General features: G+C 36.6%; 1 protein-coding gene across 7 annotated transcripts in view; it reads right to left on the bottom strand.

Annotated features, from left to right (window-relative positions):
• Positions 1–21,405, bottom strand: part of raskol (Ras GTPase-activating protein raskol) — a 270,162-nt gene that overhangs the window by 178,452 nt on the left and 70,305 nt on the right. For 6 of the 7 annotated variants that reach the window (XM_012360327.2, XM_067355451.1, XM_067355452.1 and 3 more), the window contains exon 1: positions 2,107–2,441. The exons of the other annotated variant lie outside the window; for it this stretch is intronic. The gene's annotated coding sequence lies outside the window, so the exon portion shown is untranslated. Of the gene's footprint in view, positions 1–2,106; positions 2,442–21,405 lie in introns of those variants that run through there. 7 annotated transcript variants of the gene reach the window in all.

Below are 21,405 nucleotides of genomic sequence, written 5' to 3'. Positions count from 1 at the left end.
AATGTACAGTTACTCGTATCAATGCAGACACATATACAGGGTGTCCGGTACAAGGTGAATCACCTTCGTGTGCAGGTAGAGCGGATTAAACCGAGTAGAAAAGTTCTCTACCGTTTTGCGATTTTCGCAATAATTAATGAGGAATTAATTTAAAAATATCGACCAATTTGCGCGAGTTTAAGAGCGCGGCAAGAAGAGACCCGTGGCGGTACAGCTCATGTTATTATTTGATTACTAGGTGCGCGACGAAGCGTTGGGAGGAGCGCTCTACAAATGACAACGTCAACATACGAGTGATGCGTAACGCTAAATCCTTGCGTCCTAGCGACCTCGTAACAGTGGGCTGTCTCTTCTCATCGCGCGCTTAGACTCGCACAAATTGGTCGATCTTCTTTAATTAATTTCTCATTAATTATTGCGAAAGTCGCAAAACGGTAGAGGACTTTTCTACTCGGTTTAACTCGCTCTACCTGCACCCGAGAGAGGATTCACCTTGCGCGGGACACCCTATATAAACTGTATAAGACAAAAAAAAATAAACAAAATTCAGAATTTATAATATTCATAATTAAGTACGAAATTATCTCAACCTTATAAATTACAGACTTTTTATTTCTGAGTCTCTTTCATACTTATGATAAACTGGTGATTTAGTATTATCATTAAAATGTTTGAATTCCGGTTCCGGATAAATATAAAACAGTGAGATTGAATTAGTCGAGTTATTCATTCGATTTAATTCGATATCAATTATTTCAGTAGTAATTAAATCGACGATCATGATGAAATCTTGTCCTAGTCTTCGCATTCGAGTCCTAGAAGCCTCGATCGCGACGAACCAGTCGCCGGCGACCTCGATCCAAGACGAAACTCGATACAATACTTGGTGAAACGATTCATCGCACACATAAAAACGAAACGTGTCACATTTCCACGGACCGTTTACCTTCGATCGTGCGTTTACATAACCGGGGGCATACCCTTCAATGACGACCTCCAAATATCCCCGCCGACGCTTTCGTCGTACCGGCTCTCCCTTGCTTTCTTCTCTTTTTCCATAGTACTGTCGCGCGATCAAGATAAACGTGCCCAAAAGAAACTTGGGCTGCTCGAGGGCTCTTAACTCCCGAGTCCGTGTATGCAGAGGCATGCCGTCACGTTTCGCAGTCTGCGAATCAAATCTCGCATCGAAACGCTCGTCAGAATCGTCGTTGAAGACTCTTCTTTCAGAATAGACACTCGTCTTATAAAAAAATACTCTGATAAATATTAATAGACTCGTAATGCCACAATAATACCGTTACTAATTACAATATAATTAGTTCTTTAATTCATTATGCTATTTATATTTTTATAATAATAAGTTATAATTAAAGTTAAAATTTAAAATTATTTTCTATCAATCGTAGAATATTTAAATTTATTTCCTTAATCTTCAATCATCTTAATATAGCTATTTTTTATAATATTTGAATAGATATATCTTTTAATTATTTTTTATTTTTCAAATCCTTTTTCGTTAGTGTTATTAAAGATGGAATATATATACATAACACGTAAATATGAACGCTGTAATAAATAATACGAATATTACGTGCTACCAATAGCGAATATTTAATTTTATATCTTTCACATCCTACACGTCAAATGCCAACCAATCAATTTCATTAATTTTGAGCATATTGAATAAAAATTCTAAAGCTAAAATATATTCGCCAAATTTTCGATACAAATGATGTCGTCGCGTCTGCTCGCGTCTGCTGTTAGAGCACCAGTTTCCTAGGTTATGTTTTATGGTACGTTTTAACGCGGCAGATTTATGTTATGTTAAGCTTTAACGGAATAGATTTATGTTACATTTCCGTAACATAGATTTATTCTTTGCCTGATATTTTAACGAAGTGGCCGGCATATAAATTCAGCGACATCTTAAAAAATACCTTAACTTTAACCTTTAAAAAAATGATTCCGAATTGTATATTTATATAACTGTAGTTCGTTCATCAAGGATGAACGCGGTGAATCTTTAAATTATCAAAATCAATCACGGCAAATTATATCGGAAAACAATTTTTCTTGTTACTCCAATCTTTCAATAATGCTTACCTCCACTTTTTGCAATCTCAAAATTAATCACACAATATAAGCCGTTCATGCCAGGAAGTACGTGTCGCAATACTTGAATCGAACACAGACATCGAATTCAAACCCTATCACACGATAACGTCTTCACGACACTCACTCAAGAAAGACACTTCCTGTTTTTTTTCTATTTTCTTTCAACACAAAAGCAGAGTAATGATGCACACATTTTGCGCTTTTCAGTCGCAGATCACCCAATCATTCGAAACTGTCACATTTTCCCGCTAAGCATACGAATACGCGCGCGTGCGACAAACATCTGATACGATGGTTCGTCGCAGACTGACAACGCGGGACAATGTTGGAGACCGATGCAGACCGAGCCTGGTCGGAAACGGCCGAGGACCGACCGTGTGCCGCGCACGAGTGTATTACGTGCGACGACCGATTGACGGCCACCAAGTCTGGGCTATTGATGTTCCTTCGATAGTTTCTGCCAATTCCGCCGGTCGACGACTTACGGCTTTCCCGTACAATGTGTCTGCGAAACGAAATCGCCATCGTGTCGCTACGTCTTTTTAATTCTAAGCGTTGACGATCAGATAAGATCGCGTTTTCGCTGTATCACGATCGAGCTCGGGACTCCCCAAGCCGCTGTAGCCAGCTTGCTATAAATTTAATTCCTTCACGTATTTCTCAATGCCTCAAAGATACTTCATTATACGCGAGATATCGAATTAATTCTAGTGGCGATATAGTTATCAATACAAAATTATAACGTACTTTTACATCTCAAAGATTAAAATAATTAGTTAATGTTCATCTTTCCAGTTGTTCTAGCATCCTAAACATCTTTTGTCTGCACAGTTTAAGCGCGTGCATTCGAAGCTATTGTGTAATATTATTATTAATAATGAGCGTACTCAAAGCTTTGCTTTTATTACTATTCTTATCGTAGTAAATGTAATGTTAAACCCGTAACGTTAAACACTTTCCACTTTCACCGATAATACTCGTTCTCACTGTCTACAACGGCGGCACAGTGAGGAAAACAAACGACGAAATTATGTAATTGAAGGAAATACATAGATGTGGTTTGTCGCTCGAGCGGGAAAGGCGACGGCAAAGCTTCCAGTAATCAGTGCACCATTATTAACCGATCTTCTTTACTTTCGATCGGCATTAATGAAGCGCTCGTGTGCATCGCGTTCCGGCCCCGCGTCTGGCTGTGAATGTTACACTGCACTCTCTATAAACTGTGTTCGCCGCATATCGTATCAAAGACGCAATTTATTAAATAGACATCGCGCTTTATCACAGTCGACGGCGGAACGGGACAAATTCAGGCGTCGCGCGAAAGTGATGTTAAGCAGCTAAACTCGCTGCGACGTTACGGCCAGTGAAATGAGAATTTTTATAGACACAAATAGATTCGAAACTTTCATGTATAAGAATTATTCTTCTAATCGGACATCCTGGAGACAATTTAACAAATTAAAATGAAATAAAATTTAATCTCGGAAATTTCAATACTAGATTCGTAAATAGGCAACAAATGTTTTCAAAATTAGAGTTAAAATTTTTAATTATTGTACTTTACTATATGTTTTACTACTTTTTAATATTATCTTATAATTTATTATTTACAAAAAGGAAGAAAATTTGTCTTGGCATATTTGTCGTCTCAACAAATTCTTCAAGTTTTTCTCGATTTATCCAATTTATCATTAAATTCGCATCACTTCTTCTCCCATTCTCCGTCTCTCTCTCTCGCTCTCTCTCTCTCTCTCTCTCTCTCTCTCTCTCTCTCTCTCTTCTTTTTCTACTTAAAATTTACTTCTATCTTTTTCTCCTCAGCAGATGTCACCATGACAAATGACAAGGGGTACGCCTGGGGTTAATGACAAACTTTCCTCCTTTGAGAAAGACAGGTAATGAAAATGTTGGAAGGGAAAGACAGAGAAAACGATTCTAGTACGACGAGCCCGCGATTTCCGTTTTCCATCATGAAGCTTTCCAGTGCCGTGTACGTGCTTTCAGCACTGATAGAGATGATAGAGTCGTTTCTGTTCTCTCAAGCAATCGGACACTCTCAAGATCTGCTTACATTTGGCGCGACCGATGACATAGAGAGTCTATAGATCGAAATCAGTCAGAATGTCGCTGACTTCATATCTCAATTCCACGAGCACAAGAAGGTCTTTATGTCGATCAGTGGCAATAAAAAGACGACGATGGGCATTGGTATCGTCACCGCGCATTTCATACTAAACGCAATCGCATGATGTCCTTCTCTCGGCAACTAGTATATTAAACAAATAAAATTCAGAATCGATCTATTGCACCGATAAGCGTGCCGTAAGATAGCATCGAAAATTGAAGTGACTAAAATTACACTAGTTTCAGTTGCTGCGATTTCGTGACTCTCGCGCGAAAATAAAGCATTTGAAGCTAACCAGACGAACCGGAACGACCATAAGGTCGTGAGAGGAGGAGATTTTGAAGTCAAAAATAGCCAAAAATTCTCGCCACATCTCAGGCCCCAACACACAGAGAGAGAGTGCTTTTCGCTCCCTTGCTAGAAAAGTAACGGTGTCAGATCATTGAACTTGGTACACGATATGACGCGAGGCGCTATTAAGAGAGCTCGAAGAGACGAGAGAGTCGGGATTCATTGTCGAGATGAGGGGGAAGAATCAGTCTCGGAATACGCCCGAGGTTGTATCCCTGGCTTCGTAATGATCCGATAAGATGCACGGAATTATTCCAGTGTGAAACTCGCACAGGCAATATCAGCATCTGTAACTTCCGCGCGTGGTCGTTCCAACTTTTATTTATAGGAGATCCTACGATAAACGGAACGAGAAGTATCGCGTGATCAAAGAACCGTCTGGCGAATGTGACGCGCGGATGGAAAGTTGCAGATAAATCGGAAATAATTTCTTTTAGATCACAGTATTTCTCTGCTGCAAATAATGCAATTCAAATTAAAAGAAAAATTGAAACAATCGTATAACTTGATATATCTTGATACATACAAGTGTTGGATTTAATTAATCTTATAATCGTTTAGCGATTAATCGACAAATTCGCTTCATACTCTATTAATTTGTGACCACTCTATTGATTTGTTTACACTAAATCGTGTAAACGGCATTCTGTAAAACAAAACTCATCTTCACTCAAGATTTGTCGCAATCTAAGTAGATGACTAAGCTAGAGAATAAAGGGAAAAGTAACTATTCGCATCAAGACGGCATAAACATGTATGTACGTAGTTCGCAATAATGTGCCGCGTCAGGCGCGGCCTGATGCAACGTATAATCTCGTAAAATTTATATCAGGGAGTCAAAGGAGCTTAATGAAATAGATGACTGCGATTGCCTGACGTGCACAACGGCCCGGAACAGATTTTCCACGTAATAATACCTATTAGGACTGTTACGCATTGCCGCCATTGGAGTTTGTTTGCTCTCGCGACGCATCGAATAACCGGCAATGAGGATTGCGAAAAATAATTACGATCCGGCCTGTTATTACGACAATGATTTTTGTATTGGTCACAAATAACCGCGACGAAAACTTTCGATCGATCGTGCGACGACCTTGGCTAGATCTGCTAATGCGTTCCACATCGAAATCGCTGACAAAATCGCGTATAGGAATTCGAGACGAGCTGAGCTAAGCAGGATATCTGTCAGTCTGAATTCTGAAGCATTCTAAAGGTGGCCAACCGGCGACACGTGCCTTTAATGACAACGGAAACGTTCTTTTAATGGCATTCAATTACTAAATTACAGGTGCGAATGAATACCTTCTCACTCCGGGTAATGTAATAATATTACATAAAAGACGTTACGTGACACACACGCCAATTCGAAGTGTGATAGGCAGGCATTAAGGAAAGGTTGGCCACTACTGACCTAAGGGATTTCACGCTCCCCAAACTCGTCCGACACGAACGACGTGATTAATCTTTCCTATGAATGTCACTCTTATTTGATCTCGTCTGAATTCTATCTTTTCTTGATCTGACTAACAATAAGTGTAAAGGTAGATGTGCAATTTGATATAGCTCTGTTTCAAGCATGACAATGTGACATTAGTAACAATGTAATAAAAAATTAACGAGCTTTTAAAGTTTAAGAAAAGTATGTGTAATTGGTGTTAAAATAAACTGCATTAAGAAAATGTATTATCCAAAGATAAAACTTCCGTCAAATCAAAATCTATATAAAACTGTATAAAAAATAAAATAGCAGTGCTAAATTCTTTAATTTTCGGTAAAATTGTGAGATAAAGTTACTGTGAACTTTTACAGGTAATACTGCCATGATAACATTAATAATGTTAACACATGAGATTGGGTGCACTTGTATAGGATCTATTCAAAAGTCACCGAGTGAGCTTGTCGAAATGTTAGCCAATCTAGATTATTCCGAGCACGTACCCTACGTAACGTTCAGTTTATGCAAGTTCCTCGATCGGCACAATTGATCGACGATATCTGCTCCATCGGAGGAAAAGAATGTCAGTCGACAGAACAATGCGGAAACTTTGACGGAGCGCTTTCCTATGCTGCCTTATATTTATCGAGAACACTAGTGAAGAGGGAATTGGACTGCGGTTCTGCTCTTTCCACGAGGGTTACAATTCATCCTTCCGATCGCTTGCGCGAGTTTCACTCGCCATGTATGACATCGTATTTCATCCCCGGTGCGTGTAAGAAACAAGACAAAAGGAAATAGAGGAGAAAAAAGCCATTTATCATTCCGAGCGCGAGTTCTTTAAGAATAGTCACGCGTAGAAAATAAAAGAAGATAAATAATTAAGGAGAGACATAATAGAATAGAATAAGAAAAAGAAATTTAAAATAGAAATAAGTAAGTTTATGATCATATCAAATCATATCAAATATAGAAATTTTTTAGGTTTAAGAAAACAATCACGGTTTTTGATACGAAAGAATTTTTATATAAATTCCCAATTTTTCATAAAGAAATATTAATGATTCGTACGTAAATTAATTTTTTTATATTCGAGTACAAAAATTGCGTATGTTGAAGAGATAATTTTTCTTCAGTGTTAAATTTATCTTGTTCATTGAGCGCATTTTTTATTTGCGACATCAATGGCAATAATACAAAATTCATAGGATTAAATGAGAAGAAGAAATGGAGAAAAGATGAGAGAAAACGCAACGGCACGGCTGGCATTTCAAATCACTCGACAGATTCGCGTGTTTGAATAAATCTAACGGTGCACATCCGTGCGTCGAGAGAGTCGGCGAGAGAAAAGAGAGACACGCGCGAGAAGAGATCGAAGGAAGATGGAAGGCGGGCAACAGGAAGAAACGGGAGAAAAGGAGGACAATGCCGATCCTCCCACTGGCCGTGGCATTCGGAATCGTGGCTTCTGCTTCATGCCTTTCTCGAGAAGGTATCGGCTGCGGCGCGGTGGAGCGAGAGAGAATCAGAATTTATCGCGACCTTCCGCATAGATCGCTTGTAAACGTACTCCTTTCTGTTCGCGGCAGGGGGAAAATCGCAACGCGCGTTTCGACATCGATCTTACGCTTGCACACACAGTGTGCGATCTATTGTGGACGTTAAATTTCCGAGAGAAGTCTTACGGGAATCAGACACTTTATACAACAAAATGGCTATATAAAAACGATGGAAAAATTCTCACAGTTTTCTATGAACACTAAATATTCTTAATGTATCAAGTTTTCTCTATATTTTACTAACTGTATATAAATTAATTTTTTATATTTATAATAGTTATTATATAAATTATAAAACAAATTATCAACAATAGATTAATTATTATCCAAATGTATCGTATATAGAGAAAATTTTACTGTTACAAACATTTTTTGTATACACACATGAGCTACGTTTACATATTAACTATTTTGTAATCTGACGCGTACAATTCTGATTCGGAGAATAAAATTACAAATTAATGTAAGAAGATAAGAAAACCTACTTTAGCATGCAGTAGAGTATCAAGGCAAGTTCACTTAATATATGCAAATCTTCTCCCTCAAATGAATGTCTAAATAGTAATCTCATTTACTGTCTGGTATCGCTTGTTCAATTTCACGATTACCCGAGCAAAATTAATCGACAAAGGTGTTTTCTCGCTTAAACGACCTATCCTAACCATATGTATCGCAATACATTTCTCCGATACGACTGCAATCTGATACAAAGTTCAGGAAAACAAAAAGCCTCGTAAAGTTTCAAGTTTCTCGATATGAAACAGCCGAGGTGAGATCGAGTAGTGACGCAAAAATGCAATATACTGTTTTTACTGTCTAAAATGCATCCGGTCTCGGAAAAAAAATAGAAAAAATGAATAATGTCAAATGTGAGTATTTGCGTATACTTGTTATGGACGATGCGTGTAAACTGAATTACGGTTTTACCATTAACCGCATTTACACGTGCAACGGAGCGAGTAAGCACCGACGCTGCGTTCCTTCCGCCTTCTCGTTTCGTGCCTCGAGTCTTTTTCGTCGGTTAAACATACGAGCCCCGCGGGAATAAAAAAACAGTTGTATAAAAAAAACAGATATCCTGTACAGTGGTGCCTGATTTCCCTGGACAAATATTCCCGTAGCCGCTGATCAGCATTCTTCGGTTAAAAAGCGATAAAACCGTCGCATCGGTATATTGCTAACGGATACGTTAAATTAACTTTTTTACCAAATATAATTTTCGACAAATACTTACATTTCATACATCTTCTCAATTTTTATTATTACAAAATAAATATATATTCATTAATTACAATCAAATAATTATATTCATTATGTGAAAAAGAAAATAACGCGTCTAATTATTAATAAAAAACATTGTTTAATTATTTAAAATATAATTATTTGTAATATATAATTAATTCCATGAAAAATTTCATTAAAAATGTATATGTACACACATACAAAATATATACGTACACATTTTTAATGTTTCTTCTTTTACAGTTATAGCAAATTACGAACGAGTGAAGTAAACAAAATTAGTGTTATTATACAAGATGTGATTCTGGGATAAAATCATACCTGCATTCTATTAGGAAATTTCGCAAGAATGATATCAGCCGCACGCGATGAAAATTTAGATTACGGTGCGCAAATTCCTTTTCATTTCCGCAGACCTATAATCGAGAGTAGATTTAGTCACGACAGGAGCGCGTATACATTACCACGTAATTATTAATTTCAACCGTGATGTACTTTGTTGAGTTAAATAACGCTTCTCGGTATCCAGGTACGCCACATACGAATCTATTCTTTTTGCTTAGCGCTGCTTTTCTTGCGGTATCTCGCAAGCGCCGGCGCGCCCTCATAGTTTCTTATTAGCTGCGCAGTCTGATTGCAAACCGAGGGGTATGTATCACGCTTCTATTTCTTTTTGTTGCTGCTGGCAGAACACTTATCGTTAGAAATGTCTCCGCATTACTAGATTGCCAGTTTCCAGAAAAAAGGCAACATCTAGATATTTATAAATTACAATTTATATGGGAAAAAAATTATCATTGAACAATTATCATCGAATGAATAAGAAGAAAAGAAATTAAATGTTAGAAAAAAATATAATTTATATGGATAATAGAAAAATATTCACCGGCTAAAGACATTGCAGTTTACGGTTGCAAAAGTTCGATATTTCTCTGCAACAAATAACTGACTTATGAGCAATCATATATGATGGATTTTCTCGAAAGATATTCACCAGACATCTGAAAGGAATGTGTGTTATCTAGGATACACCAGCAAGCCCGGCATACGATCGCCGCAACGTATAATCTTGGAAACGCGGAACGCACAGGTGTGTGGCGAGCTGCGGATACTTGTCTCGGCATTACGGATTCTCGGCACAAGTGCGACAAGTATAACGGCGGGATGCGAACGAACGGAGCCGGCTCTAATCCGGTCGGCCTCGAAAACCTCTCCTCCTCCGCGTATGCCGTTATTATTCCCGTCACCCATTACTTGGTAGACGAATAAAAAGAGGTCCGCGCTTCCGAGTGTCAGTAGGTTCGTGCCTCGAGCATATGGCAGTCTCGTGTTTGCCGGTCTGTTTCTCTGTGTTTTCGCTACTGCAAGCTGTGAACTTTCCGCAAGCGCCAATCGTGAAATCGCAAAAGCGAAAGATACAAGTTGCGGATGCACGATCCGCAATGAAACAAATTTTTGTCGCTTTTGTTTATCGTGCAATATTTATTTGTCAACATCAATATTAAAAACTAATTATGTATAAGTTAATGTCTACATTTGTGCACAATTTTATTACAATTATCAATATATTATTACTAAGCTTCCGAAAAAATTTAAGTGTCGTATCTTAATTTTTAAAACATCCCCAATATAAGAAAAAATGTTGAAAACACTCGGAAGCCAACGGAGTGTCGCAGATCAAGTTAACTTGATGCGTGTAAGTGCTTCCGCCGACCGATTTAATTGGCATTACGGCCCTTCACGTGGGTGGTGAGCCACGTGCGCGCACGCATTCGTAAGACCCAATGCGCGATACCATCGTGCAAAAGATAATACGAGAAAAAGAAAAAAGCAATGAAATTCCCACCGGTCATCCTCGCGTATCGAGTCCGATCTCCGTACTCGCGAGAACCTACATGAACATCGCATGTGCCAACGTTCTATTATTGTTCTTTCAGATGCAGCTGATACTGCAAGTACACTTCTCGCAACTCTAGCAGTGGCATGCGTTCGTATCTCTTATCGTTAATTTGCGAATTATTTTTTATATCACTTATTGTAGTGAAGGGTTAGATGTGCAAAAATTACATCCCAAATCAAAATTTGTTTACAGTGGAATAAGCAATTAATTTTGCAATTTGTAAAAAGGTAACATTAATGTATATTATTCATTAAAAGAATGCGATAGTAATAATTAGGTAAATAATTTTTGTACGTCTTGCGTGTATTTTGTACTACTTTGTGGCTTGCGAGTATAATTTTACAACATTTATACATTGTAAAGATCATATTTCTATAAAATTCTTATAATGTTAAAAAATATAAATGCCATTTTTATTAGTTCAATTCAAAGTCTCTAATTAAAAGTAATCTGCTTTATCAACGATGATAGATATAGTTGCCGGTAAGAAACATTTTCTACTTCATCGGCGATAGCTTTCCTGGAAACCTGAAAGCTCGATCAAGATTGTTCATGTGATCTAGGTGTCGCATATTATCGAGATAAAGTTATTAGACCCGCGTCGGTTTGATCAGATTTTTAACATATAAAAGATACAAAAACTCGACTATTTGATCGGAGATCAAAATACAAAAAGACAAAAAACATTAAAATCTAACAAATATTTGGAAATTGTTTAATAATACATCAAGCTTGTAATTTTAGTTTGTCTTAAAATATCCTGCAATATTGTTACCGAAAGAAATTACACAATCTTTAATATATAAATCCTGCATAATTAATTAAATTACATCTTATTTATATTACTCCTATTCTCTCATTTAAAAGTATTTTCTTTGTCAAGCGTACAGCTCATTTACGATTTTATTTCTTTGTATTCAACTAATTATAAAAGAATAATAACGGGCTTTTTTAATTAAACAAATAAATTAGTAAATACAGAAAAAGCTGAGTAAAGCCCGAGCTGGCTTTGAATCGCTCATGTATTTCTCTATAAAAATAATAATAATTGCGTGTGTTTTATTATTTTTGTAATGATATGTTAGTTTAATGTTTTTAAATATACTAAGGATGACTAAAACAAATAAGCCGAAACGTTTGTACATGATTTAATATAATATTATAGAGAAATACATGAGCGATCCAAACACAGCTCGGGCTTTATTCAGCTTTTCCTGTATTTACTAATTTATTTCTTTGTATCTTTTTCTAGAAATAAAATTTAAAACAAACAAAATTTAACTTCAATAAAATCTAATCGATAAAACTGAATTGTTATATGTAAAAGCGCAGTTCGTCATTTTTCTCCGATCAAATAGTCGAGTTTTACAATTATTACGCGCACGAAAATATTTTTCGACACTATTAAATGCGCCTATCGGATCGCACAAACAATTTGTGCATGATGCGACGTGATACAGATATTTTTTTCGTTATTTTCCACGGTCGACCACCGACTGATCGTCCAATCCGTATTTCCGATAGGTTTCAATGGGATTTTACGGCAGCCAAAGTGAACATCGCGTTTCAAAATCAATCGATCGGTAAATAAAAAAATCCCAAGCCGCGTTAGCAAGAGAAGTCGAGAGACGGAACATAGCGAGAGGAACTGTAGTGGAAGAAGTGGAGAGAAACAATAAAGCTCCGCTGAGCGACCATTATATTCATTTTGAATCATCCATCGATATAAAAAGCGATAGTAGTTATCGTATGACTACCTAATAAAGGACAATTATTCTAATTTTTCCTTGATCAAAGTTTTTATAACGCTTTACGTATCCCATATAAATTAAAAACCACTTTTTATTATATAATTATTTTATAATCTTTTAGATTCGAGAAGCATATCTCTATAGCCTATATATTTTTCTTATAATGATTCATGTGCGATTATTTGTATACTTCACTGATTTAATATAACACATCCACAAATATCAATCAATGTAATACTAATTAAACAAAAGCTATTTCAACAATATAGTTGAATATTGTTTTAACAAATTTTTCTGTACGATTTATTTCACAAAATCTACGATAAGTGCGATCACGAGTTGCCTTATACGTTGGAGCTAAACCGCATATGTCAATTTTCACTCAAAGATGAGAAATGATTTCATCTCGTTGCTGAAGAAACGGGAGAAAATATTTAAACCCGCTCTCTCTCGAAATACCTTTATGCCAGCCGTCCGATTCCCGCGGAGCAGAGTAGCGAGATTGAGTGTCGGCAGAGGCATCCTTGACTGACGGCAAATACGAGGGATGAAAAGGATCGTGCGAAAAAGGCGGAGGGGAAGGAAAGACAAGCCATGTGCCAAGGCAGTTTGTTTAAGGGCGCTCGTGTCTTATCGATCGTTGAACTTGGCGGATAGTCAAAACTTTCCTCGCTGTGATTACAGTCCTGACATTTCTAGTTACCACGTTCGCCTTATCTCCAAACTAATATCGCAAGAATTTACATATCTTGTAACACAACTTCCGAGATATTCGACGGGCAAGGATAATGCGATACATTTCGGGCACGCGAGTGAATTCGAGTGTGTACACGCCCGCAATTTCTCGGGATAACTGCAGAAATCTGATATACATGTGTCCAGTGACCAGTAACGTGCATTTATGTATAAAGATCATGGGCGGAGATTTGTAATTTTTTGGCATGTGGAGTACCAACACCGTGGGAGGGGGGAGGAGAGAGGAAGGGAGGGTAGTAAATGTTGGATTAATTTTTTTTTCGTATATATACAAATATACATATGTATATGTGTTACGCTCGTACAATTAATAAATATAAATGCATTTTATTATTGAGTTGAAACTGCGAAGCAGCCTCGAGCGCTGTTTTTTACAAATAAATTCGTCCATTAAAATATCTACATTTAATAGTTGTGCAAGCTCTTTGTTAACGTGCGTTATTGCCACGTTATTCAGTCTTTTCTAGCCGGTTGTACTTCTTAAATACGTTTTCAGACGTCTCACAATCAGTTCGCTGAAAGACCGCTCGCAGGTGTCGGTCGAGTTTGGTATCGTTAAGACAATTGTATCACATTTGTTAAAATTCGCACAAATTTCAATTCTTGTTTTTCAAATCTGGCATGTGGAATTCCACATGCCAGATATTTGGCCTGTGGAATTTTCATATGTTCCATACAGAAGTCTCCGCGCATGATAAAGATATATTCGCTACTTTCAAAATTTTGTCCAAACACTTGACAGTCTCATTATGCATTAAGTAAGCAGCTAATTATTTTCAATTATAACTCGAAACCTCTAAGCTTCGAACAAAATTTTCTAAACGGAAAAATCGTCTCAGAATTTGCTCAAGAATATGACATTTCAAAGACAGTAGGTTGTTTTAAATCACCCTGTTCATCTCCTTTGCCAATTTCATTATTAAAAATAATTTTTGAAAATTAGTTTTGCGAAACCGTTTTCTTGTTTTCGCAATATTTATTTTTAAATGCTATACCTATATGTGGTGTACTAGTCTTGTACATGATTATTTCACACGGGTTCTTGCGTGTGATACAAATAATTTTTTTCGTTTGTAAAAGGAAGCTTTGAGCGCGAAAGGGGAATCGCCAGAGACAGTCTCTTCGCAAATGTACATAAGGTACATCGTTGATCAAAGGGTATTCTGTGTGCCACATATCGAGCCCTCCTTTGCTCAATCACAAAGGTTCCATCCGAGACTCGAGCGCACGCACGTATCGAGACGAGATAAACTCCACGAATTGTCTGAAGTGTACATTAGATACAGATCTTGATACGCCTTCTATCGCTTCTGGATTTAATAAACAATTTTGACCACTTAACACGTTCACTATCACTAAAAAGACAATTACAAAAAGAAAATCACTTTCTTTACACGATAAATGCAAGAAATTATTTTTCGAGTTACAATTATACATCTATGGGTTTAAAATAATGAAAATTTTGATTCCAGTATTCACTACTATTTAATCATTATAAATCATCATAATATTATATAAGAATTTCAATAAAAAATATATGTATATACACGCACGTGCGTGCGCTTATTATATATATTACCAGGGAGAGAGAAGATTTTGTTCAAATTTTGCACGTAATTTACTGCATGTGAGAGGCAACTTTTCCCCAAGTTTCAAAACAAAATCTCAAAATTTATTTTTTTTGTTCCACTTTAATGTATATATATATATATAATACATTGTAATAAAAAGATTCATAAAACACAGTAAATTATATTTTTATCCGAGCAGTTAATCTGGTCACAAAAATATAAACGTAATAATTAAATTTGAAGACAAATATTAATTAAAAATAATGGCATTGAATTCAAATTATTGGAAATTTTAATATGCATATGTTTTAAGAATTCAAAAATATTTTTATAAAGTGTGTGTGTGAGGGAAGGGGGTGTGTATGTAAGTGGAGAAAAAAATTCTCTCTCTATTAATATACATCAATTTTAGTAAATTTTTCAATCTTATTACATATGTGCGACATCAGAGTAAAATTGATAACCGTCATTTATTTATTACGTTAATTTTATTAAATTTAATCCTTCACCTACACACAGAAAAATATCATTCTATTGCTAAGAAAAGTAATTACTCGGCTTACTTTTCTTTTTTTAAGTAACAATTATCTTTAATAAAGAATATTTTCTTGATAATAGTCTTAAAATATATTCATCACAAATTTTTGATAAACTCATTATCATATACTCAAAAAAAGTAGTTATTTTTTGGTGAAGAATATTATAAAATTGTATCGAAGAAAAGTCAGATTTGGTTAATTTAATAAGCAAATAGAATTCTTTTTCTAATTTAATATTCTTGATTAAAGTATTAAACTTACTGGGATCAAAATATATTTTGAATAAATTTGATGCTTATGATGAACTTACGATAGATTTGCGTATATATGAACTTATAAAATACTTAAAACAAGTAATATTTACTTAAATACAGTATGTATTTTTCTGTGTGTAGTAGTTAATGGATGTGTCCAACTACTAGGAAGGACTGCTCAAAAGAGGATTGGAGGAAAAGTTCGGAAAAGAAAGCATCGTGGAACGTTTTATGGAATCGTGCATTTTATCGGCTCCCTTTCTCTGCGTTTAATACTCGCTTGGATGAAAATCGGAGTTAATGGAAGGACCATCGCCGCGACAATACAGTGAAAGCGCAGCAAAAGAACTGACGTGCGAGGTGTGTGGTCCCCATTTAATCACGAGGGACAACGGGATGGCGATGAAAAATCCAGGTCGCTTCGAAGGGGACTTGTGCTCGGATGGTTGCAAAGATGATTGCGATAGAGGGTCGCGAACAAGGTGACGATTGTGACGGAAAATGTGAGCGGAGAATCGACCGGAGTATTAAAATGTCAGCTCGCACTTTTGCCGGTCTAACCTATCGGATGTTCATCGCGTATGATAATGCAAGCACCCTTGCTGCTCACCGATCTCTCCCTTGCCGGATCTCTCCACTCTCGCGTCGCGTCGACATTGTTTTTCGGTAGGTATATACGCGCGCGGAAAGAGGATATTTCACTGTGAAGTTTCAACGCGCGAGAAATCTATATGGCTGTGCGAGCCATGTAGCGAGCTTTGCCAAATATATGGAGAAGCGACATGTGCTTTTCGGTGGTGAAAACTTTATTAAATGATTTCGTTGCGTTATCTTTGTCGGATAATAGCGAATATATTCAATCCATTCATCAATATCACTATACAATACATTGAAGAATTAATTATTTTTTCGACATGCAAAATATTCAAACAAATATAGATAAAGAATTCTTTTATAACGTAAAATTGCTTATATTAACTTTTCATTGTTACTATATTTTATATATTAAAGTAAGAAATTTACGCTGATTGTGAGATACTTACGTGTGTTTTATTCTTTTAAAGATGTTGTGTAATTATATTTTATAGGTCGACCGATGCATCCAACAATTTATAGGATACACTATTTATTCCAATATTAACTTTACTTTTTATCGCGTTAATGCTATGTTAAAATAACAGTAAAAAACTGGAAAAAATGCTACTAAGAGAAAAATTTATTATTTACAACCGTTCCAAAATCTGAAATAAATTTTTAATTTTACAACAAAATTTTAGTTTTAAACGAGAAATGTTCCAACCTATTCGCATAACTTTCACAATATTGAAGCGACATTTGCTTACAAACTTCTTCGACCCGCAAGCACGTCTTCGTCTTGTTCCGACGAAGAGCTTTACGGAAATTTTGCAGATCCGCCTGCCATGGTATCAGCTATCATTAATTGATGTTTACTTACTAACGAGGAAATTATGTATACTTAACGAGATTACGTTTGAAGAACGAAAATGAAGTTTATGAAAGGTAGCTTAAATGGTACGTGAAAGTTTAGTGTAAAATTATAGCGAACAATTAATTCGACACGGTTCGGTTCATATTATCTTTCTGAGCCCCGATAAATTAATGATTGTCCTAAAATAATACGCAATGGACTTTGAAATAACATCATGAATAATGTCATTCTAATTACTCTCGAATGTTAAGCCGGAATAGATAGCAGCGGCGATTTTGAATATTAAATGCCGTATTAATTAAACTAAACACGCGGGTATCACACTTTCAGCCGCAATTTAATTCCGAAGGTAATTCAAGATTGACAAAAATATTTATTTATAAACAAATGATCTTCTAAGATCTTTTAATATCATTTTTTTAAATGTTTTTTCAACATTATTTTCTCTATACTTTTTAGAGTAAATTTTGAAGTTAAGATAAACACAAACAAATAATGTATTTCATATTGATATTTTAAATGGATAGGTATATTTTTTAACAGATGTTTCGAACTTGCGCAAAATTAACAAAATTCTAGAATTCGTCTATGTCAGTCTTCGGGTCGATGTTTTTAGGTATGACGAATGGGCGCCCTTACTTTAGACACGACAGTAGTAACAAGATCGATGTTGCTGCCTAGCTTAATATAAATACATCTAACGAGATAAAAACAATTTACAAAGTATTTCGTAGCATATGTACTAATGCTGCATACTGCTGTCTTTTAACTGGACTTCTATAAAAATATAAAAAAATATAAACATAAATAATTATAAATAAAAAAAGAATATAAAAAGGACAATTTATATTAAAAAACATAATATATAGTGTAATATATAAATGCGTATAAATAATATCGCAAGTATTATTCCGTGTGTGTTAAATATTTGCATTTTCAAATATGTCTGACTTGGCGCGTCAAAAACCACTTTTACTCAAAATTTGTATGCAAAAGTGATTTTAGCGGTCGACGACTCGGAGGATATATGTACCTCTAGCATGAGTCGGTTTTCACTTCGCCCCAGTTGGTACCGATATTTTCCACGCCAGGCGTCAATACGGAGAGAGCAGCGCACCTGACGCGCTTCCGTTGACGGCGCTGAAAAGGCCCAGATTCGGTGATCCGTCTTAATCGGTGCCAGCTTTCCCGGATGTGACGGGACGATGAACAAACGCCGTTGCTGCGCTGCGGCGGCCTCATTGCCGCCGCGGCGTTCACGTCGTACCCACCCTCCGCCGCCCCCGCGTCTCCCAGCGTCCCAGCATCCCTTTTAGTCTTAGCCGCCGGCTATACATAAACTATACACCCCCGGTGGTAGCGACAAGCAACGACCCCGACTCGTGTGTCTCGCCTGTATGCGCCGCGGGGGCTGCCTTCCCCGCGCGCCTGCTCGCTCGGGCATGAAAATTCCGCACCCCTCGTTGCACAGAATCATCCCCCATCCATCGATCGAGCCGGCCCATCGTTCCGCTCTCGTTGGACCGCGAGGGAGAGGAAAAAAAAAGAGAGGAAAATGAGAGAAACACGAGAATGTTCACAAGGCCGTCGACGTCCAGGGCGCGCGAAGAAGCTGAACCGCACGCGGCTCTTTTTTTCTCGCGTAAACTCAGTAAAAAAAGAAAAATTAAATCGCACGCTGCGAACCGGGGTGCACAGATAATAAAAGGTTAATAACCTTCATTAGAAGGGCAATTGATTTTGCGCAACCAAGCGTGTTTCTGTTTAACTTTGGTTTTCGATTTCTTGCGCATAACAACATAAAAATAAATTTTGACTCACGATGTTTGGATTTAAATAGTGAAATATTTCAAGTAGACATTTTCATTTCATATTCATTTCGTACAAACAACTGTTTTGACCACATTTCTACTTTTTTGATGACTTTAATATTTCAAAACAATACTTTGATGCTTATTAAATTTACTTGAGGTGTAAGTTTCACGATCGAGAACACTGCGAGCAGAACAAGTTTCGGTAAGTGATAATCGCATTATTTAGATCCTCCACGTGCTCTCTAATAGAACGATCGTTAGTGGGCGCATTAGCGATCGGGGTGACCGTAAATTCGAAGGGGCCGTGTCGTGAACAATGGCGAAACAATTTCGTAACAAACTGCAGGCAGAGGTTTCCGGAGCGGGTATGCCAAAACTCTCGCAATAGCGATGAGAGAAAGCCGACAGCAGGGTCACAAAACACATTCCAATTAGCATATGATGCATCCTATATCAGGCTCACTGAAAACTTCTCTTTCTTCTGAATGTTCCATTTGCAAATGAATATCTTAAATACATTTCAGTCATATAAAAATTACACCCAAGAAGAACAGCAGTTTGCAATAATGAACAAAAAGTTTGATGTTCCACAACACAATCTTATTCCTTTGAAAGATTAAGATAATAAAAAGTAAAAATAATCATAAAATGTAGCACACAGAGATAATAAATTTATATTACAAATATTTTTCACTTCTCTTGAAAAAAGCCCTAAATAAAAATCACCTATTATACAATCTGTCTGCTGCAACTCGAAATATCGCCGAAACGCAAGGGTGCTAGCTCGAAAATCTCATTGGGGCGAAACATCCTGAATGGCAAATGATACATCGCACGTTACTTCGTAATACGCCTCTGCGCGTGAAAATACCCTGACAGGCAAAAAAAATGAAGCAGGGGATCAAAACAACGTTGGTTGAAGATAGCATTAATAATTCGTTCGTCACGTCAGCCCCATCCGCGTAGACATTAATCCCAGAGAAATTTTTCCAACAAATTACGTTCACTGAATCGAGAGAGCAGAAGTTCGATTCTGCGAGGAATCTCGAGGCGCGAAATTACACGTTTCAAGAGCGACCGCAGAAATTAAATCTTTTCTCACGGACTTTCAGCGGTCGATCTCTTTTCGCATGGAAGGGTAAAGGAAAGCGCATACGCAGGCGGGAAAAAGAAAGTCGCGGAGAGTTCGGAGATCGATTCGGGAGCGAGGATAATCGTGGACAACTATATATTGTTACGCGAAGTAAAAGGCAAAGAAGCAAATTTCGATGTCCACAATCACAATCTCTGGAAAAAGCGCTGTATAAAAAATATGGCAAAATATGGCTTTGTATCGAATTGCATAAGCTCACCCCATAATACATGCCTGTATTATTACCGTTTCCCTTTATTATTGCTCTATCTAGCTTTATCTCGAATTTCCAGAGTTCTTTCTAATGCTTCATGTTACTATCGATTTGTCCGATTCGGAATAAATACTATTGTGGTGGATAGCTGTTATAACTTAAGATTAAAAAGTATGAAAAAAATATGATAAAATACACCATAAAAAAATATCAAAAATATTTTTAAAAAACTCACATTCTCTCGCCAAAAATAACGCGCGGAAAAGCGCTTGATATGCGGTGCTTTTTCCATAAGAGATAAATTTTCTGGATGTTTATCGGATGATATTTTTGTTGCGGATGCAGACGCATAAGGGATGTAGGTGCGATCGATGGGCGATGATTCCCACCAGTTATTTGGTAAACGACCGATGATGCAGATGTAAATGTTCTGCTGGAACATCCTGCTCGCCATAAAATGAAGATTTATTCGTTTCGAATGCGCATACAGCTGCCCGGATCAGTCCAATAAATTATCCCGCGGACCATTTAATATCAATAATCGCACTCCGGAAGATTGCGCCAACTTTTTTTCGTGTTTCCCTTTGCGATAAACCACGGAAACGCGAATTCGTCGACATGGTGTGTCTCGATAACAGGTATAGATTTTTTACTCATAATGTACGACTCTTTTTTCTTTTTCTCTTACGTACACCTTAGAAAATTTCAAATTTGACGTACCAGATTTTTTAACACTGCGTATCCGCACATTATTGAATGCGACTTTAAATATATGTAATTTTTTAATTCAGCAATATAGTCCAGTTCTTTAACATGACAAAATTAGTGAAATAAAAATAAAGAGCGTAAAATATAAACACAAGAAAAACAACTAAAAGCAATAAATAAATACATTTTTTTGTGCATTAATTCTATTATTTGTTAAATTTAAAATAGTGCAAAATAATATTTTTATCATGGAAGCCAAGATCTAGTCACAGATCAATCGTATCATCTGTTAATAGATGATTCTTACGATCATTCGGAGACGAAAATCTTTAATTACGAAAACCGTGTCACTTGTTAATAGCAGATTTGTAAGGTATTTATATGGTAAAATCAATATGCGACGTGCCTGAGTGCGTAAATTTTTGACAATCTGATTGGTCAACTTTAAACACATTTAAAAATTCATATAACCTCGACATTTTTAAA

Source organism: Linepithema humile, chromosome 5 (genome assembly GCF_040581485.1).
Source record: "Linepithema humile isolate Giens D197 chromosome 5, Lhum_UNIL_v1.0, whole genome shotgun sequence".
NCBI classification, from domain to species: domain Eukaryota; kingdom Metazoa; phylum Arthropoda; class Insecta; order Hymenoptera; family Formicidae; genus Linepithema; species Linepithema humile.
This window is presented reverse-complemented; position numbering and strand designations above follow the sequence as displayed.